We start from the raw sequence: 21,710 nt of genomic DNA on the forward strand, positions 1-21,710 counted from the left end.
AAACTGTATTTTCTTTAATGTGTAAACTTAAGCCCAGATCTCGCTTGCCGCTTAAACTGCAAGGGTGTCTCGTCTGAGGCTGGGCTGTTTGTACCCTGTAACACAGCCTTGTTATTCTCTTGGTGAATGAATTCAAGTCCTTTCCAGCTTTTTTCAGAACCATTTTCTGAAGTGCTGGTGTTCAAATTTGACTGCCTGTTATGGTGGTCGTTGTGAATTTGCCCCCTTTGTATGGCACTTATTTGACTTGAATAAAAGTTTTCACTGTTCTGACCAAAATTTCCCTTATCTTTTTAAATGCATCTTGGGATGCCCTTTGGAGAAGGACTGGGAACCTGGAAGGAAGCCTGTCAACATGGAAATTTAAATGAGCGACTATCTGAATTGAGCACCAGTCACTTGTCAAATGGGTTAAATAGTATTTTAATAAGTAGGGCAGTTTTCCCATATCACTCCTCTCAAAAGTGGTTTTACATTACTGTAAAGTAAGGCATGTGCAAATGGAAGTGTAGTACACATTTCCTTTCATATTGCACTATATGTATGATTAACGTGAAACTGCAGTGGTCAAGTCAGTGCTGTAGAGTTTTTTTGTCCTTGAATGTGAAGGTTTCTGTGGATGCCCTAGTAATCATTTAGGATCCACACTAGACTGTAAAAATATCTTTGAGAACACTTGCTAACCTGCGTTTTGTTTGCTGCAGACTGTATTTGGTTGTAATTGTTAATTCAAAGCATGGATTAATTGAAAGCATGGGATGAATTAACCTGTTTCAAAACACGGTAGCATGCATGTAGCAGATGCTGTGTTCTGGGCCAAGTATAGTTCTGGGTTTACTTGTAACAGCAGTAGAGGAAATGCATTAAGAATAGGTCTTTGGCTTGTCTGAGTGTTCTTAAGAACTAGTAGAAACTGAAAACAAAGTTATAAGACTCATTGAGAAAGAAGGAACACTCCCTCATGAGTACTACCTCTAAAGAAATGACTGTAGAACCCTTTCCAGCCTGTATAGTACAGCTATCTGTATGGTCTTGTACCTGTTTAAATTCATGCGTGTACTCTGGTGGCTTAAAGGTCCTGCATTACATCTGCAGGATTTAGGTTTCAGTCCTAATCTCTAGTCACTGTGTGAAGTTCTCTGTTCTGTCTGATTTTTCCATGTACTCCAGTTTTTCTATCATCTCCCTTTAAATGCTATTGAGCTTGCTGCAGTCTAGTTCATGACAGAGGACCTATCCTTGTAATTCATCCTGTTTAACTAAAATTCAAAATTTGCATAGTCTGAAAAGCAAACTATGGCTGTAACTGGCATTCATAGCCTAGCCATAAGAAATTACAAAAAAAGGGGCCAAGGCTCCGTATTGGCATTTGTTTTATTTTGGGGGGTGCAAATTTAGTTTTCCTGCCATGCACTGTAGTTTGGTGCTTAACTTGAAATCCCCTTTTTTTCACTGCTATACCCAGTACTTCAGCATGTTCATACTATGTTCAGTTCATTCTCTGAATGGTGCTGATTCATTTTTAAATGCTGGAAACTTTGCTGCGTTTTCCTCTGACTAGTATCCGAACTGAATCCAAAAGGGGGAAATTCTCTACCTCTGTAATTTCTATCTTTCTGTTTATATCTCCAGGATTTGAGCACAATGCTGGGCTAGTTCAGTTATGACCCAATTTGTATACCCTCTTTTAAATGTATAGCTGCAACCCGATACCATCCATATGCGCATATATCTTTAATTGTAAAATGTGTGTGGCTGGCTTGAAACCAGCTAGTAGTTTTTTTGCCCTCAGTTTTTCTAGACTCATAATGGTTCTTGGTCATTTTAAAGGTAGAGCGAAGACTGGAGACATTTTTAATTTTTTTTTTTGTCTGAAGACTGAAATGTGGGCAGCTAAGGTAAAATTTGCCGTGACCACTTTATATTTTATCAATTTAAGTAACTGACTGCACAAAAAATGCTTTTGCTGCATTTAGTAATGGCCTTTGCTATCTGTAAGCACTGTTTCAAACAAGGGAAACCTGCACTTGAAGTGTTAACATTTTATTTTGTGCCAAATTACATTTGCCCTTTTTTGTTTTGTTTTTGCCTTAATAGTTTTGCACATTTTATCTATTTATCGAGACCTTGTTCTGTATCCCTAGCAGCAGTTCATGAAGATTTTTATTGAAGGCTAAGTGAGCAGGGTTACAGCTTGGGTATATTTTAGCCATAATAAAATGTGCCTCTCATAGTGGGCAAAAAAAAAAAGTACTTCTAAGCTTTGGGTAGTTAGAATTTGTAACAAGTTTCCATCAGATTCTAATTGTACACATTACCCAGGATTTTCTCCTCCATGGCTTGTGTACTCGTGTTTTTTTTTTTTTTTTTTTCCTCCCAAGTGTCAAGTCTGACTAATGAAATGCAACTTCTCTCTCCCAAAGTCATTTTGTTTCTTGATGTTTTGCTGTTTTTACGAGATGTTACTTGTCTAATAAACAACTATTTGAATATATGTAGTTGTGTGGTTCATATTGATGTGGGAGAAGGGCGCTGTTGTCTTTGACACCCACTAATAGAGGTTTGATCCACAACATTCTGCAGGGAATAATGAAGGTTCCACTATGTTGATGTGTGGTTTGTTTTGGTGGTGTTTTTTAACTTTGATTCTTGTAAATCTTTTCAGTTGAATTCCATCTGCATATTCTTGGGAGAAACTTGTGAACTTACTGGCTCATATTTTAGAATGCATGAATGCTATTGTGACCCTAATATTTCATGAAAGAGCTAACATTATTTGACCTATGCAAGGTTTTTACTACTGTTGCAAATGGAATAGTTCCTATTACAGCTGGGTCTGTCAGAAGCTGTTTGGGGGAAGCCAACAACCTATACTTTCTCAAATTTAGTCTAGGAGTAGTAGCAATGAACAGTGCTGAAATACAGAAATTTCTGTTGGTATAAAGAAGCTTAAAGGCACTTTCTCAACTCTAGCATTTGGTCATACTTTGACTTTAACAGCAGCACTTGTAGAGTCTCTTAAATCCAGTTAAGATGGTGCAGGAAAACTTCACTTTTCTTCCCTTTTGTAAGGGTGTAGGTAGAGAAAGTATTAACCATCTTCTGTGTTATTTTAATGTACAATTACTATAAAAGTATAGTTTACATTAACAAAATTGACTTGTGTGCACTGCTGTTTTTAATTGTACTGCTAATATTTTACTTCCATGTTGCATTAACACTTGATTTCTGTGATTTGTTAGCAAGAAATGTTCAACACTGGTAGTCATGGGATTAGTCAGCAGAAATATGTTCTGAAACTGCTAGTTCCGGCTGTCTTATTTTGTAACTTTTTTTGCTGTGCCACGTTATCTGAATGGCTGTGGGCTACCTGGAAACTTCTGGATCTCTTTATTTGGCATATGGGAAAAAATCCATTTTTTTTATACATCTCTAACTTCAATTTCATGATTGGCATGCAAGAGGTATATTTCCCCCAGGCCACACCAAGTCCAGAGAGGTCTTGGAGCTGATAAAGCAGTAGGGCTGGTGACTGCCTCTGATCCAGTCTACTGTCTGCAGTAGACTCCTGCAGAAGAGCTTTAGGAGGTGATTCATCCCATTTGTCTGCCAAGTTGATAATGTGGCAACATGGTCTCCCCAGGAGTCTGTCATTTTGAATGTTCATTTTTTGGAAACCCAAATGGTCGAACTGATTTGATTGAAAACTCAGTTTAAATTGAAAATTCATTTGACTGAAAACTCCATTGATAGAAAAGTATAGAAGTCTGTCTATTCTTATCCTAGAAGTTATTGGAGGAGTGAATCTAGCGAAGTATGTGTAGATTGCAATGGTCAGCATCCCATTATACCCCCAATTCTGTAGAAGATGTTTTCACTCCAGCACTGATTCACTGTGTGGTGGTTTTCTTTTCTCTGTTGTATGACCATGCAGTTATTGGGGTGGGTGAGGGTTCATTCCATGGTTCAAAAGTTACTGATTCAGGTTAAACTGTACCATGGAGATGCTGCAAGTTTACCTAGGCAGCATTCCTCCAAGAATCAAATTCCTGAGTCAGTTTTGTTAGTCAGAATAACATCCTTTCTGGCGAGGAGAGCAATAATCAGTTTGTTTCTGAAAAGCCGCAACACCTGCAGACTGGTTCTGGTCAGTAAATAGGCAGCTGTGGCTCTCCTGAGTGGTGTGACTGCAGCAGCTATTAAACCTTGCCCAGTTGCTTCTGTGCCGGCAGTGGGAGCAATTTGTCCTTCCATCTGTTGGCATAACAGGCTGTTGTCATGCATGGTTGGGGGAGGGAGGTGAGCATCACTTTTTATCTATGGGTTACAGGATTCCTTTTCTTTCAGTTCTGGTTTTCCTTCCTCTCATTCTGCTGGACAACCCTCCACCCTTCCCATGAGCAGCAGCAAAACCAGACTTGCTTTCAATTTCTTCTGATCAACTCCTAGTTTGAAATATCTTTATCTTTTGCATGACTGTTTGCTGAGTGCATTAAATTATGTTAATGTTTCACATAACTAACCTCTGAAATTATTAAAGCACTTTTTTAAGAAGACGTGGTTATGTCCATAGCTTTCTTTTCAAAAGGCTGATATTTGACTCCTGCCACTTATTTGCCTTAATACCTCTGGTGTTTAGGTCTGAATCCTCCCCAGACAGTACTTTTACAATAAGATCCACCAATACAAAAGTACCTGGAAGATTTGTTAGTTATGGTAGAGATTCCCACAGCATAGTTGTGCAGAAGTGAGACTACTTGGTAATGCAACCTACCTTGTCCAAGTTGGTTAAGGTGTTAAGTTCCTTTGTGCACCTCTGCACAGCTATTTCAGATCTGGAGTGTGGACTGTGTATGTGGGGTGGGTTCTTCCAAGTGGTCCTAATGCTTGCAGCATTAATCCTGCAAGTTGTTTGACGCCTCCACTCCTACTGCTCTGTCATAAGTGCATAACATTTTTTGTCACCAGGTTTATTAACCTTTCTCTGAAATTCCCATAATGCTGCACAAAGTGGAAGGAGTGTTCAGAACACTGGAAAAGGAACACTAGTTGAAAGAGGCAATTCTTTAATGCTGGGGTATAAAGTGCTTCTGTTTAAAGTTGATTCCCATCCTATTAAAGTCTGATGTCTCTTCCTCAATGTAGGGTTTCTAATCTGACTTTGGCCACTTCTAAGATTTGGATCTGGTGCTCAGGCTCCTCCCCCTGCCCATAAACCCTATGTAGAGAATGAGCTACCTCAAATCTTGTTTGCTCTCTAAGCAATTGACTAGTCTTGGTGCTCAGGAAAGACTTTAGTGACCTTTCTTAGAAGATTTTGTCCGGTTTTGTCTGATTTAACTCTTGTTGGGGGCTTTAATCAGACTCTAATCTGGGCTCTGCTCCTTTAAACCTTTTGGATCCAGGTCTCTGACTCCTCCCATACCTGTAATTCCCCTTCCACCTTCAAAATACCCCAGATCTTGTTTTCTAACTGAACCGAATGGTCGCAGGGCTCTGATCTCGCCAAGTCTCTTGATTATTCTGACCAATATTTTTATTTCAGCTTTAGCTAGTTTTTGCACCCTTTTTCCTTCCCTAACCATTGTCCTTGGCTATTCTATCTAAAATATAAAAAATATTCATTACACAAGTAGTTTATATTTACATAACTTTTGAATAGTGTCATAAGTAGTTTAACGTTTTACTGTTGGAGTTATTCTCCCTTTTTTCTAAAAGTTAAGGTTGTTTGGTGTGTACACCCCCCCCCCCACCAACATGGCTAACAAGTTTCAAGAAATGCTCAAAATGTGACCATAAGATTCTTCCTAAAGAGCCTCACTGTTTTGTTTACTGTTTGCGAGTGGCACAGTGACACAAACTGAGGTCTGTGCTTCCTTTGGTCACAAAGCCCTTAAGTAGAAGGGACAGCTTAATTCTAAAGGGTCTTCCTGCTCAATTGAGGGAATCTGACATTCCCCTTCATCTGCCTCAAAAGAGAAGGAGAGAGCAATACTCTTGAGAGCTTGAGAAAGCCAGAAAATAATCTAACTCTGCAGTTTATATGGATCTGTGCTGAAAGTACCAAATCTTTCTGATTTAAAGCCTACGTGGATCTGTTAATCTCTTCTCCCCAGAGCTAGTTAGGTTGCATCTCCATTCACCGATATGGCAGCATCGGTCCAGGGCTTTCTTGATCACTTAAAGGTCTGCCTGTTCTTGGAGGCTCACCAAATCGGATGTTGAAAGAGTGACAGGTTACTTTGAATGCAGACACAGTAGGGAATAGTCTCTGCTATGCTCCCTTGGGTTGAGACACTGACTACACTGTTCCAAGTCCAATCATTGGAACCTAAACCCTTGGATCCAAACATTCTCAGAGCAGCTCCATCGACACTGATAGCATCTTCCAGCATGGGCTTCTCCAGGGGTGTGTCCTAGTCTGGCTTATTTCTGATCTTGTCAGATTGAAATGAGAGTAAAAGCTGAAGTGTGGGGGCAGTGCTTAATGGGACCGATCTACTCTGAAATTTTCACATAGGTCCTCCTCAAGGCACTCTTTACAGCTTTGCTCCAATGTTGGAGCCAGGGTGGATCCAGAGCTTCAGGATAAATCTGTTCCCCCATCAGAGATCCTCAACTCTTGATTTCCTCTTTGGCCTCATCCTTCCAGCAGGCTGTCTCCAAGTTGAGAGGTGCCTCCATCTTATTCATATCTGTCCTGATGATCTCCTTGTACTACTTTAGACTTTGCCCCCTCTCTCATCAGTGGGGAAAGTCAGTTGTCAAAAGCCTCAAGTTCTTGCTTTGCTCCCAGGCTGACTAGGGCACATTACCAGAGGTTCTTCAGTGATAGGTCCCTAGAATACAACTTTACAAACAAAAGCATTTGGGTTCATCACCAAAATCTGCCATGGAAGAGACTAATTTAGATGACTGGGAGGGTTCCTCTAGATCCCCCATTGGAAACCTCTTTAGCGAAATTCTAGAACTGATGAAAGAAAGGGGGGTTAGGCCACTGATGCACATCCCAGGGAAGAATTCTTGTTCCTGGAGGCTTTTGAAGCTGGCTCTTCTGCCCAGATGCTCCCCCTCCTTGACTCCCTCATTGATTTTTGTGGCTCAGAAGGCCTGGAAGGAGCCTAATAAAGCACGGACTATTCACAAAACAAAGCAAGATTTTGGCAGCACCCAAGGGTAGAGCTTCCTGGAGTAAAGGTTCCCCATGTGGATGCTATGGTCATAGCAGCAACCACAATGAAGGAGCTCTTCAAAGAGTACATGTGTATACTCCCAACAGGGAATCCAGGGCTCTGGACAGATTTGGAAAATGGACTTGGGCTTCAGCAACCTTTTCCTTGAGCACTGAACTATTTTAACCATTACATGTTTCCAAAGAGAATTGACCAAGAGATCAGCAATTCGTTCTGGTAATTTGCCAGTGGCTACCCAGAAGAATGTGGGCTCCTCTGCTATCTACCTTAAATTCCTACTGTATGTTTTACATGCACCTATTTACTACTGCAGCTGATGGAACTGCTAAAACAGCAGGTACTGGCATGTCTGTATGCCACCACGCCTCCTTTTTTTTCTCTGGTTTATATCTTGAGTCCAACATAAATCTGTCCATTAATCTACCAGTTTTCTTTCCAAAGTTTTCAAATGAAGTGGAATACATAATTGCATTTACTTGATGTTCATAGATTACTTCAGATCTGTCTGCATAGAACTAAACTTCAAACACCAATAACGACAAATCCGTTTGATAAGGCACCAAAAAACTACTAATAAAACTTCAAAGGTGCCAATATGAGCAAGTAGCTGCACTATAAGCCCAACACATGAAACAAAATGCGCTCAAAGAGTATGTTACTTCAGTCTCAAGTGCTTTCTTCCCCAGTATACACCTCGGGGACTTCCTCAGAACAAGAAACAGAAGAAATTACATTGCTCCAAGTCAACACCCTTTATATGCAATGAAGCAATCAGTTTTCCAACAATTTTAAAGACCTAGACACTTGTTGTTTGTGTCTTTTGGCTTTTCCCAGTTAGGGGTTGCCACAGCGGAACTCCGGTCCGCTAATGATTGACAGTAGATTTTTATGTGCAGAGTTGCTGGCCCTGATGCACAACCTTCAACGAAGGTGCACCCATTCACGCATGACTCCACACAAGACGCTCTAGCTGAGAATTGAACAGGACAACATCTTTCTGTGAGGCGACAATGCTACCGCCGCACAACCACCGCAGTAAAGACTAAAATGCTAACCTTTGTACTTAAAATATACATACAAAAAACTTTAGGAAATGTTGAATGTTACATTATTAAAAATATATTCTACAAAATACAATAAAAATTCAGATGTTTAAAGCTTTTTCTTAGAACAGGAACCAGGGAAATATGGTAGTTTAACCCTGGTTCAGCAGTGGCATTTAATCTAATAATCCAATAAAACTCTCTAAGATCAACCTGAAGCTCCCACCAACCACCTCTAAAATTCCTTTGGATAACCTCTAAAATGCCAAACTTAAATCTTGTATCGCCCTCGCATACTAGTGTGCGCCTCTACAATGCATTATTTACATTCACCTTATTAATGGCATAAAGGTGTTCATATATTCTGGTCTTAAAATTCCTTTCCATTTTGCCAATATAGTAATATGAACATGTTTGGCAAACAAATAGAACACCTCCCGTATTACAATTACCCTTGTGTAGAGGAATGCCCCTAACATGCCTGGCTACCAGGGCCACGTCGCTATCTAAGATGTAGGGACATTGATTGCAACTTAGCAGTTCCTTTGCTACACATAGTCTTGATGAAAGTGTGCCCTGTGAAATATTTAAAATTCCTTCCAGCTTTGTATATAAAGCTTGGTGTCTCACCATGTGTGTGAAAAATATCAGTTTCCTTTGAATGTATGCCAATTCTCTTTTATGTCTCCCAATGCACGTTCACCTGAACCATAAGGGATGACCATACTAGTGTCAAAATTGACCCTGCGAGTATGACTACCCGTTTTTTGAATGGTCACACTTCCCAATAAGGGCTTATATTTTGATCCCCATCCTTTCATCATTCCTTTTGTTACTTCAAGAAGTCATTTTGGGTATCCCCTTACCCTAAACATTTGTTATGTTAAACACCTTCCAAGAAGGTGTCTTATGCAGTACACCTTCTCGCAGACCTTACCAACTGCCCCTTATAGATGTTTCTCTTGATATGAAAGGGATGACTACTCTGAAAATCAAGGTAGCTGTTGGAGAAGGTGTCTTTCCGAAATATTCTAGAGGCAAATTGTTTGTTGGATGTGTCCTTAGAAATCACATCCAAATACTCTTCTTTTCTCACTTGAATGTTTGGCTGTAAATTTAAAAAAATGCACATATCTGATTGATGTGGTCCAAAACCCATCAAGGTCCACATTTGAATCATTCCATAAAATAAACACGTCATCCAGAAAGCGATAGTATGTACACCATAAAGGTTTAAAAGCACTTGTGAAGATGTTTCTTTTCCCATGCATATAAAAGCAAATTGGCGTAAATGGGGGCACATGTTGCCCTCATTGCTAACCTTTGTGTTTGCCTATAGTATTCGCCCTCAAATATGAAATAATTATTGGACAGAATGTGGTACATAACAGCCATCAAAAAATTCAGCATAGTATCAGAAATTGTAGTGCGTTCTCTAACTGCTTCATAGAATAAATCCAAACGCTCCTTGTGAGGGATGGAAGTGAATAAGTTCACTGTATCTACAGTGGAAAAAAATAACGCTATAGTTGTACCAAGACTCATTAAATTTAGACAGAGTCCCAAGAATCCTTTAGCAAATAGTCCACTGAACCAATCATGTCCTTAAGAATTCTATCTACAAATGTACAAAGGGTATACGTGGAACTATTTCGTGTTGAAGTAATGACCCTAAATGGGGGAATCATCTATGCACTTATGTACTTTTGGGATGCTAAAGGCTGTTGGGATAAATGGATGTTCAGAAGTCAGGTAGATGGATGGCTTCTTAACAGCGAATCTTCTAAGAATAGTTGGATTTTTCTGTGTTCTAACATGACTTCATTTCTAGATGCAACCTGATATTTTTCATTGTCAGCAAAAATCATTGTAAGATTATTAATATAATCAATACTGTTAAAACACCCCCACCCTTATCGGGTTTCATAATTCTTAGCTCTTTGTTCTAAATTGTTTAAAGTGTGTTGTTCAATACTCCAATTAAAATGTTTTTCAAGCTTAGTATTTAAACTTGTTCGGAATATCTACTTCACAAGATTTTTCAAAAGCTAGAATAAGGGGGTGCAGTGGTGGATTAAAAACTTTTCTTTTTCAATTTTTCCTTTCCAGGGGGATCCTGTCCCTTGAACAAAATTTAGTTTCCTAGTAAAATAACTTCAACTCAGTAATAACATCCACTGTGTTCAGTCTTAAGGTGGGGAAAAACTTAAACCCTTTCCTAAGTAAAGAAAAATAGTTTATATCCAAAACGGAATCGGTATATAGATCTTAAACCCATCGTAAGAAGCACATTTGCCATTATTAGTCAGCACAATATTAGAATGTATGTAGATACCATTTACCTGTATTGGTTTCTGTATCCCCCTTTTTGTTGCCTCTTGTAAAGTTGTTTGTGTGTATATTTAAAGTACAAAAGTTTAGTGTTTTAGTGTCTGTCTTTAAAATTGTGGGAGAATAATTGATTGTTTCATTGCATATAAAGGGTGTTTACTTGGAGCAATGTAATTTCTTCTGTTTCTTGTTCTGAGGAAGTCCCCGAGGTGTATACTGGGAAAGAAAGCGCTTAACAATAAAGAGACTGGAGTAACATACTCTTTTGTGAGCATTTTGTTTCATGTGTTGGGCTTATGATGCAGCTACTTGCTCATATTGGCACCTTTGAAGTGTATTATACATAACTAAAGATTTTAGGAAATCAAACCAGTTCTTTGCATTATCCAAAGCTAAACTGAAATGTGTTTCTAAGGTCACACACACAAGGTGGTGCTCAAACTGTGCTGCATTTGTTTGACAGGTTGGGTCTATCTTTAACCCAAAAAATGACAGCTCATTTGACATTGGCAACTTCCACAATTTTTCAACATAACCTCTCAATTGTTGATTTGTGCCACTGCTGCCTGGTCCTACCCTACATAATTTAGTCTCACTGTAAGCTGGGTATACAATCCAAGTCTCATTCCTCCTCCTGGCTCTGCTGTTCTCATGAAAGTCCTTCCTTAATGTTGCCCAGGCAATTTAGTAGGCGGGGAATCTGTCCCAACAGTCGAATCAAGTGAAAAGGGACAACGGAAATGAAAGTTTGTTCTCACCATAATGGCAGGGTAATCCTATTTTCGTCTGGTTCAGTATCCCCCTCCCAAGTTGTCACCTGCTGTACCTTGAAGAATGGGTGGCACTCTAGGAGAGTCTTGCTAATGAAAACCTCAGCAGGGAAAATCCCCTTCTGTTTTTTGTTGTTTTGAACATAATGTTTAGTGAGATTTTCAGTACTAGAAACATATCCTTATATTAAGGCAAATTTGATCCGAGGTATTTTGATGGTAGAAGGGGAATTTTGGGTAAGGGAGGAGTCAGAGCCCTGGATCCAAAGGTTTAAAGGTGCCAAGACTGGATTCAAGTTAGATCAGAGTCCACAGCAACAGTTGAACCAAATGAAAATAAGACAACACTGATCTAACGTTACAGTGAGTACATGGCTTTCATTTCTTTATAGGGATTAGCTTTATTTGTATTACATACATAATGTACACCTGTATGTTAGCACTTTGTGTATATTGCCCTCCCTTTCAATTTTTTCTTTCTACTAGCTTCTAACATGGGGCTTTATATATATATATATATATATATATATATATATATATATATATAATTTTAAAAAGGGTACTTTTTGTGTTTTTTTTTTTTCTTTTATGTTGACTGATAAGCCTTCAGGCAGAATAGCTTGCTTCACACAAGTTTCCACATTTGGATGCACAAAAGTATGTATACTGTTTGGGTCCTTCGCATCCGCTGTATCTGAGTCTTTCGGCCAATGGCCATTAATGCAAGTAGAAAACCCCGTTTTGAAGGGGCAGCTTTTTCCACAGGAGAAAGAAAAAAAACTTCTGGAATGGGAGGGTAATCTGCTCCTGCTGTTGCCTCCATCTAAAAAGGCGTCTGACAAATCTAAAGATAACTGAAGTGTTCAGACAAGGATAGAGAGAAGTCAGTCTGCTAGTAAAAAAAAACAAAACAAAACAAAAAATCTTTGGATAGACGCCCTTGTCTGGTCAGGTGCATAAAATTTGCAGTCCTGAGCCAACATTATTCTTTTCATAGCCTGTATTCTTAGGATCCCATATGACTCCCAGATACTCCCACAATCCTATTTCCCCTAGGCTCCCGGTCTCCAATTTTACAGGACGGACCTTGTTTTTCTAGGCAACTCTCCTCTATCTTTTGTCTTGGGTCAGCTAGGTACACTTGGTTTCACTGAAGCAGATGTGGACAGGCTGAAATTTCTTTGGACTCTGGTCCAGTTGGGGGGCCTTCTGACTCCATCCGCTGGTGGAGTCACAGGAACCACTACTTTCCCTCACTCTGTAATAGCTGCTCTGATCCGACTCTTGCCCAGGCCAGGTCTGCATCAAAGCATACTTCCTCAACTCTGATGAGTTCTTTGAAGTCCGATGTGACCCTGTTTGAGTCTTGGAGCTGAACTGTCTACATCAATCTTGAGGGGTAGGATAAGATCCTCCCTCTAGGAGCTCTGCACTTGATAGTTTGGCTCTGGCATCAGTCACTGATCCCCGCTGAATGGCATCTAGGGTTGAGCTACCTTCAGGAGTTTCACACTACAGTGAGGTTCCCTGGATCTGTGTTGTGCTCTGCATTCAAGGCTTTTGAGTGTGTTCTCTCAACCTAGAGAGAAGTCTACCCCATCAGAATTGGATCCCAGCCCTCCCCATAGGATTTACTAGGGTGGTGCAGCCTACTGTTGTCCCATTGGGGCAGACAGTTTCTGGAAGCATTGAGCTAGTTCTGGCAGAAACTGTCAGCTTCTGAGTCCTCTCCTGAACAACCCACAGAAGAGGTACACAGGAAGCGCAAGTTTCTAAAGGAAACATTTTGATTCTCCTGAGGAATTCCCCTACCAATGACAGTGACTTTGAGAGAAGGATGTAGACCCCCCCAGAGGATGTCTCATTCATAGACACTAATTTCACAGACAGAAGGGTGGGAGGGTTGTCTTCCTAGATGCTTTCTCTGGAAGAGTTAGTTTTCCTTGACTATCAGTTCTGGCTGACCTACTATTTTGGTAGTTCCCCCGGTCGATGAGATGGGTAGGCCTGATTTCTTCCATGGCATGGAAGTAGCCCGACACAGCTGAGCCTATCCACAAGTCGGACAAATTTTCTGGTTGCTGCCAAAGACTGTCCCTGTCAGAGCAAGGGGCTTGTGGTACATTCCAGGGTAGTGGAAGCAGCCAGTGAGAAGGAACTTTCAGAAGAAAGTTCCTCTGTTAATCCACAATACAGTGATTCACATGCATTGGATAGATTTGGTAAGCATGTTTACACTGTCTACTTTTTTTGGTAAGGGTGTTTCAATGGCATGCATTGCGTTTCCAGAGGGATATGATCAAGGAAATCACACATGTCTCCCAGGGACCTTGCCTGTGGATGAAAAAAATATATTGACTCACAGTTGATTACCAGTGCCTCTATAGGCTTCATCTGTAATGCCACAGAGGGTGCATGTAGGGCAGTTGGCACAGGTATTTCCATATGAAGGCATGCCTGGATGAAGTTGTGACTGCAGAATATTTCAAGACGTCCGATTTCAATGCCCATATTATGATCAACCCTTTTTGGTCTAAAGGTTAAGGAGACTATCTCGAAGTGAGAAGGATGGTAAAACTCTGTTTGCCATAGGAATGAAATTCTGCACACACCAAAGGATCCTCTTTAGAAACCAGAAGGGAGGAAAGAGAATTTTGTTTTGTAAATCCCAAGGTTTTACATCTGATACTTCTGAAAGAACTTCCTGAGGCAAAGGGGAAAACTTAATGAACATCACCTAGGGGCATTGGTGACCCCAAAACCAGGGCTGGGAAAGACTGTCCAAAGTACATGGTCCCAAACAGAGGCTAGTCTTTACATTAATATATTGGATATGAAAGCAGTTCTGCTAGTGTTGCAGGCTTTTTAGGACTCTCTCCTTGGATATGATGTCTATCCAGACAGGCAACATGGCTGTTTGGTACATCAACAAGCAGGGAGGAAACAGATCTTGCCTAATACCTGTGCTGAGAGACCATGAGTGTGTGGCAGTGGGGAAATATCTTCTCGTCACTTTCTAAAAGCAATGCATATCCCAGGGAAGTCCAATATCCTTGCGGACAGGTTGAGCCAGGTCTGTTCTCCCTCAATCCATTGGTAACTGTGTTTTTTCAGACATTGGGTTTGATCTTGTTGCGACCTGTTCACCTCTCCCCCAACACCAAATGCAAAAGGTTCTTTAATCTTAATTCCCTGAGAGGGGGAGTCGCCCAGGGGCACTCTAGCACACCCTTGGCTCCTGTGACTCCTTTGTCTTATGATGCCGCTGATTTTGAAATTTCTACAGAAAGTATCTGTGATGTGGGTCAGTCATGCTCGTAGCTCATTATTGGCCTTGACAAGTGTCTTTTTTTCCCCCCCCTCTGGTCTCATGTAGACCACCCACTCTTGGCACAGGGCTCAGACCCAGATCTTACCTGTCAGGGTTGCCTCACCCAAGCACCCCTCAAACTCTCCGCATCTTTTCTCCAAATCTAACCTGGTTTGATAGTCCAGGTTCTCTTCATGTCCTCTTCCCAGAAACCCTCTACTAGGAAAATTTACAGGAGATTGGGCGACTGAAAAATTGTGACACTTTCTCAGCTCCTTTTCTGAAATTTTGGAGTTTCTTGCCCATCATTTGCATTGTGGAATCAGCCACTCCACTATCAGAGTTCAGTTAGCTGCAATATCCTCTTTCATTGTAGGTGAAAATTACATGCCTGTAGCTTCTCTTACATTATCCAAGGCTTTTCTTCTAAGCCCACCACTTAGAGACCCAGTTCCTCCTTAGGACATTACTAAATCATCCTTACCTAATTTTTCACAGAGACTGTGTCCCTGAAAAACTACTTCTATTTTCTTCCTAAGATGGCTTCTGAATCCTCTATTAACCAGTCCATAAATTGTCGGTCATTCTTCCCAAATATTTTGTACAAAGGTAAATGTACTTTGTATTTTATGCCTGCAATTAGTTATGTTTTTACCTGCATCAGACAAAACCTTACAGAAAATCTGACCAATTTTTATCCTTTTCTACTGTTAAATTGGGAAATGTAATATCCAAAGTCAGTATAGGTCATCCTTTTTGTCCCACAAAACTTGTAGCACATACTTAGGTTGGATGACATGTGTCTGTAGTAGGTCTAACACTTTACTTATGGGAGGACTTGACACCCTCTATAGATGGGGAATCCTACATGCCTTCAAATCTACATGGACAGAGATTCCTGGACTTCATAAATACAAACACCCTTGATTCACAAATATAGGACAACCCTGCACCCCCCCCCCCTTTGCAATGTCTTGTCCTCCCTGGAATGGTCTGACCATAAAGCTGTCTCCTTCAAAATCAAAATAAATTCTAACCCTATTAACAGAAACTATTTCAAGGCACACTACCTTTTATTAAGCGATAGTTTGTCAAAATTCAGTGCCCCTGCAAACCCAGATAACATATCATTCTATGCAGAATTGATCACAGAAACTCTGTACAACCACATCAGTGGTTGCATAGAGGTTTCTATACCTACCAGAAGTAAGCCCAAAACTATCTCAAAAATGAACCACCCTGATAGCATCCAAAACTGAACAGGTTACACAAAAGGAAAAAAAAAATCGTGACTAAAATCAGGAAGTGCAACTCCCATAAAAGTAGCTTTGTCATAAAATTAAACAGGCAACTAAGATGGCTAATTAAGTCTAATAATGCTATTTTCTGGTCAAGATAGGTCTCGGGCAAAAAAGTAACCATATTGTGCTTTCCAGCTATGTTAAAAACTTCAAAGGCAGCACACAGTGCGCTGAACTGGTGGTTAATGATGGCACATTCACTGACCTGGATGATATAGTGAATCTGCTGTCTGACAAATTCAGTTCTAATTAACCCCCAAGAAATGTCTTGAACCATAACCCCTCAGCTCACTAAGGCCAAGAACACAGCCTCAATGGACCCCAATTAATACCCCAGGATGCCTCCTGTATAGTCTAAAATATGACCTAACGGACACTGGAGTTGCTTTTTAAGTGCAGTCTCAAAATAGGCTTCATGCCATGAGAATGGATGATTACAATGGTCATCCCTCTTCATAAGGGTGGAACATAAAATGATCTCAGAAACTACATACCCATTTATGTGGCTAGTCTTTTCTATGCAAAACTGTAGAAAGGCTTATGGAAGTAATCAATAAAGACATGGCAGATGTTCAGACAATGGATCCCTACCAGTTTGGTTTTGTCAGAGGAAGGTCATGCCTACTGATCTTAGTGGACTTATTTGAGAAGGGTCACCAAGATAATGAATCTGGGTGAAACTGCATACTGCCTGCCTTGACCTTGCTAAAGCATTTGATACAATACCCCATTATGGTATTGTTAAACTTGCAGAATTGGGTATAAACCCCCTCTATATTGCTCTGGCTCACTGGTAGGACCTAGGAAAGTAGAACTGGTGAAACTTCATCCAGAGAGGCCAGTCACCAGTGGAGTCCCTCAATTCTTCGTGCTGGGCCTTCTCCTCTTTGGCATCTACTTCTCTGAAGTAAAGGCCAATGTCAAAGGCCTCTGGCTAACCAAGTTTGCAGGTGATTACAAGGTGAGAGCAGTCATAGAATCCCCTCAGAAGCAAACATCTTAAGAGAGAGGGTTAAACACAGACACATTTCTGGTGTCAAAGCCATGGCTTAAAAATTTATCAAAATACTTTTTGGGAAGTTGGTCACCCCAAGAAACTAACACCATCAATTAAGTACCTCTAAGTGTTGACCCATTAGTCAGGGATCTAGGAACACATGTAGACAGTAACCTGGCCTTTTGACCAACATATGTCCAAGACAGTATGGAAAACCTGTTGCCCAACTTATCAGTAAGGGCATGGCATCTAGGTCCAAGGAAGTCATCATAAAGTTATACTCTGCCCTCATCAAACCCATTGTTGAGTATAATGCCCACTTCGGTATATACCTGACCAGACACATGCAGCAATTGGAATGTCTGTAACGGTTCCTTACAAAAAGAATACCTGGCATAAACACAGTGTCCTATGAGGAGTGCCTCAAAGTCCTATCTCTGTACTCAGTCTCCTACAGACTTCTGAGAGACTGTCTATGCTTGGCATAAAAGGCATCCCTGGACCCTGCTCTGGTGAGCCTTTTGCACAGCCATAAAACAAACAACATTAGGATTACTAGATCTAAAGGCCTAAATTTTGCTTGTGACATAAATAGGACATGAAGAGACAGATGCATATCTCAGAGAATTCCCATTCTCTGGAATAGGTTCCCCATCCATGTGAAACAAAGTCCCTCCCTAACCTTAAAACTTGGACCATGGAATAAGAAATCAAAAATTCACCCTGGTCTGGCACCTGCATCTCTGATGGACAGAGGCAGTCAGTGAATTATGTCATAACCAACAATCACCCCTTGTATAGACATCTAAAACGCAACTTGTGGAACATATTTGGGTTGCATGGCTAGGCTTATAAAGGTTCTAGTGGTCATTAGCCTATTATACACCTATCACTACTCCTCCATCCACAGGGAACTTAAAAATCAGTCGGACAGGCTGCCAACCAGAAGCAACTGGGCACTGTCACTTTCATCCTGTCTTCCACAATAATTATTATTCAACTCACTCTCCCAAGTAATAACCTAACAAAACATCTAAATTACACATTTAATAAATCTCAAAAGAATGCAGAGAAGTGAGACTGGAAAGGAGAGCCCTGAAGTTTATGCTTAAATCTATTGATGTCCCCCCTATATGTATTAGTCTTTTCTTTCAGTATGGGAGCCTGAGAAGTCTGCATTGCAACCTTGTAGAGAAAAAGTCTCATTGGTCTTTGACAGTTGCTGAAAAGTCATTTAAATGTCAGACTCTTTGGACTGTATAGCTTTCACATTCCCAGATTGTTTCCTCAGTATTGGTGTCAGCCCAGCAGTCCGCAACATGCCTGTTCATTCCAGCTTTGTCCTTCATGCCTCATTAATAGTGATTCCAAGAAATCCCATCATTCTGGAAAGAGTTACCAAATAAAATGTGGTAGCATTTTTAAGCTGTCATTGAAATCTCACAGACCTTCAACACCTAATGTGCAGTTCACACTGTATAATGCTACACTCAGCCTTTCACACCTTATGGGCTGTGCTGGCTTCAACTTACTGATCATTGTCAATTCTCTGTTCAAGGTAAAATGCATGTTATTTTTGGAGATCCAATGTCTTTTTTGTCCAGTTCAGACTTTGGCTTATTGGCTCTGACTTTGGTGCCTTTTAGAAGCTGTGGATCAAGGGCTCTGACTCTTTCCATACCCATACATAGTCTTTTTCTTTGTGACAGGAGTGTGCTGTGTTGGTTGGTTAGTTAGTATGCTTTTCCATGACAGAAAAGGTTCACGAATTAAAAAAAAAGTAAGGCCTGCAGCTGTAAGATTCTGTCACGGAACCCACTCTTGCTTTGTGTCTACTGCCTGGGATCAGCTTATCTAAAAGTTGAATTGTATCACATTATGTACCAAGGCGCCCTACAAGGTCATAGGAACAAATCGGTATTAAAGGGTCTTATCCCTGCCCAGCCAAGTATATTTACCCAGTCTACCAAAGGAAAAAGACAAGTCATCAGAAAAGAGGTTAGACAAGACCAGGTTTTTGGTCCCATTGTAACCCTTGGGTCTGGCAACAAAAAGTCTTGGACAAATGGCTCCATTCCCTACTCAGATCTGGTCATAGCCACCTTTTAGATTCTCACCAGAGCGAGTGCTCCCTTGGCACCATTCACCCTTCCTGTAGAAGAGATATTCATTATGACCACCTTCAGTCGCTTCATCTTCCAGGCCAATTTATTCATCAAGGAGCCTTACTGAATTAGATGTCGACAGGATGAGGTGGAGATTTCTGCAGAGCAAATTAATCTAGGGGTTCTCCCAGTGCCATCCACACTGGACGATCAGAGAACTGTTCCAACACCCCTTCCATTAGTATCGCCTATTCTGGTCTATCCTTCAGATCCAAGGCCCACAGGTTCGAGCCTCCCAGGTGATTTCTCCATATCTGGCTGGGAATGAATCATTTTAAATTCAAGGCACTTACCTTTGGTCTCACCACAGGCTCCTGGGTGTTCACCAGATGTGTGGCAATGGTTGCAGCATATCTCAGACTGTTATGGTTCTGGGTATTTCCATATTTATACGATTAGCTCCTCACAGTCCCAACCAGGGATCTTCTGCTCCAGCAGTGGGACTTCTTGCTCCAGCTTCATCTGGATTCAGTCAATCAAGCATGGAGCTAATTGACATTCACAGAACAGATAAGAGTTCATGGAATGCCAACTGAGTATGAGCAATCAGATAGCCAACCTTCCAGAGTGTAGGACTGTATCTCTGTGTCAGGTAAACTTTCAAGTTCTTCAACAATGCTTGCCCCCCCCCCACACGCACACACCCACCCACCCTACCAGACTTATTCTTTGACTGCTAGGGCTGATGGCTTCGACAATAACATTGATTCCCCTAGCCAGATACTACATGAGAGTTCTTCAATGGACCCTTTCTATAGAACGGTCCAAGATTTTGTATCCTCTTCATGCCCAGATTCGTGATGCCATTTGCAGATCTCACATCAGATTGTAATTAATCTTAGCTCTCCTGGAAGATCAACCCTTTTCTCTACTTCCGGCATGACCATAATAACCATGGATGCTTCCCTCCTGGAGTGGGTGGAGGGCATTTCAAAGGGAAGATGGTCCATGGTTTGTGGTCACACATGGAGGCCACTCTCCACATCAATGTTCTGGACATGAGAGCAGTTCTCCTAGTGTTGTAGCCTTTCCAGGATTCTCTCCCCAAGGGATGTGATCCCTAGCCAGACAGACAACATGGCAGTAGTCTGGTATATCAGCAAGCATGGTGGGAACCCATTTGTATCCTTTATGCTGGGAGGGCATGAGAGTGTGGCAATGGGAGATGTCTTTCCATTGCTTTCTCATAGCAATGCATATCCTGGAAACTTCAAATACATTAGTAGCCAGACTGAGCAGATAAAGCCTTCTGATCCACAAGTGGTCCCTCAATCAAGCAGTGGGGAATCAAATCTTCAGCCACTGGGGTCAACCATGCTGTGATCTTTTTGCTTCTTCCTAAACAAGTGCAGCAGTTATTTTTCTCTAATCACACCACAGGGAGAGTCATTGAGGGACTCTCTAGTCCACATTTGCCCCTAGGTCAGTCATATGACCCCTTTCCACTAATAAAGTTTATTCAGAAAACAAGGTGCAAGGCCAAGGGTAACCCTCATTGGTCCTTTCTGAACCCAGGAAAATTGACTTCCCTTCCTCTGACCTCATGTAGTGTGTCCTCCCTGGACATTGAATGACCTTCCAGATCTGACACTGCCATCTGGACAGCCTGTTCCAGACACCAGAGACGCTGAAGCTAACCGCATGGTTCCTCTAATTTTATTGATGGCCAGAGATGCCAGCCTTTATGCTTAGGTGGTTCATATTTTGTCAGCTTCAAAAAAAAAATCAAGTACCAGGAAAGTTTACCTTAGCAAATGGAAGAGGTTTTCAATCTGGGCAGCCTCTAAAGGGATAGATCCATTTTCATCTCCTCCCCCTTCTAGTCTAGACTTCTTGTCAGATCTTTTCCAAAAGGGCTCTATTAGCAGTTATTTCCAGTTCCCATACTGGACACAATCAGACTGCTGTAGCTTTACTAAAGATTTCAAAGGACTTTTTGAAGGGAACCTTTTTAGTGAGACTTATAAGAGATCCAGTCCTTCCAACTATTCATAGCTTTCTCTAGAGCCAAGTTACACCAGAGTGTTTATAAAGTTACAGTGTCAAGGCAGCTTTCAGATTGTATGGTTTTGCCCAGAAAAAATTGGGTCGTTCTTTAAACCAAGAGCTCATTCAACAAGATCTGTTGCTACTTCTGTTGCCTTAGCACATAGTCCCTTTCAATGAAGTTTGTGCTTCAGCAACTTGGTCCATGATTCACACATTCATATCATTGCAAGCTGAATGTATAATCAAGATCATGTATGCCATTTGGCTTCACCATTCTCAGGAGTATCCTTCCTAGTTACCTCGCAGGGTTTTGTGCTAGTAAGGAAATCTGTTTGAAAGGTTGAATCAGATGAAAAAAGACATTGGATATGAAAGTTTTGTACTTATAATAATGATGCATCCATTTTGTCTGGTTCAACGTCCCTCCCTCCTTCCCCCTTCCAAATTTCTCACCTAGTGCTCCTCTTTGAATGGACCTAACCAAGAACCTTGTCATTTTAGAACCTTATCTGGTTGCATTTTCTCTAGGTCATGCCCCGGTATAGACTATCAGGAATTTTCTTTTGAGATAATGAAAATTTGTTTATTGATGAGTAAGCAAACTCAATCTG

This window comes from Protopterus annectens, chromosome 9.part0 (genome assembly GCF_019279795.1).
Source record: "Protopterus annectens isolate FY-2018-M chromosome 9.part0, PAN1.0, whole genome shotgun sequence".
Classification (NCBI taxonomy): Eukaryota; Metazoa; Chordata; order Ceratodontiformes; family Protopteridae; genus Protopterus; species Protopterus annectens.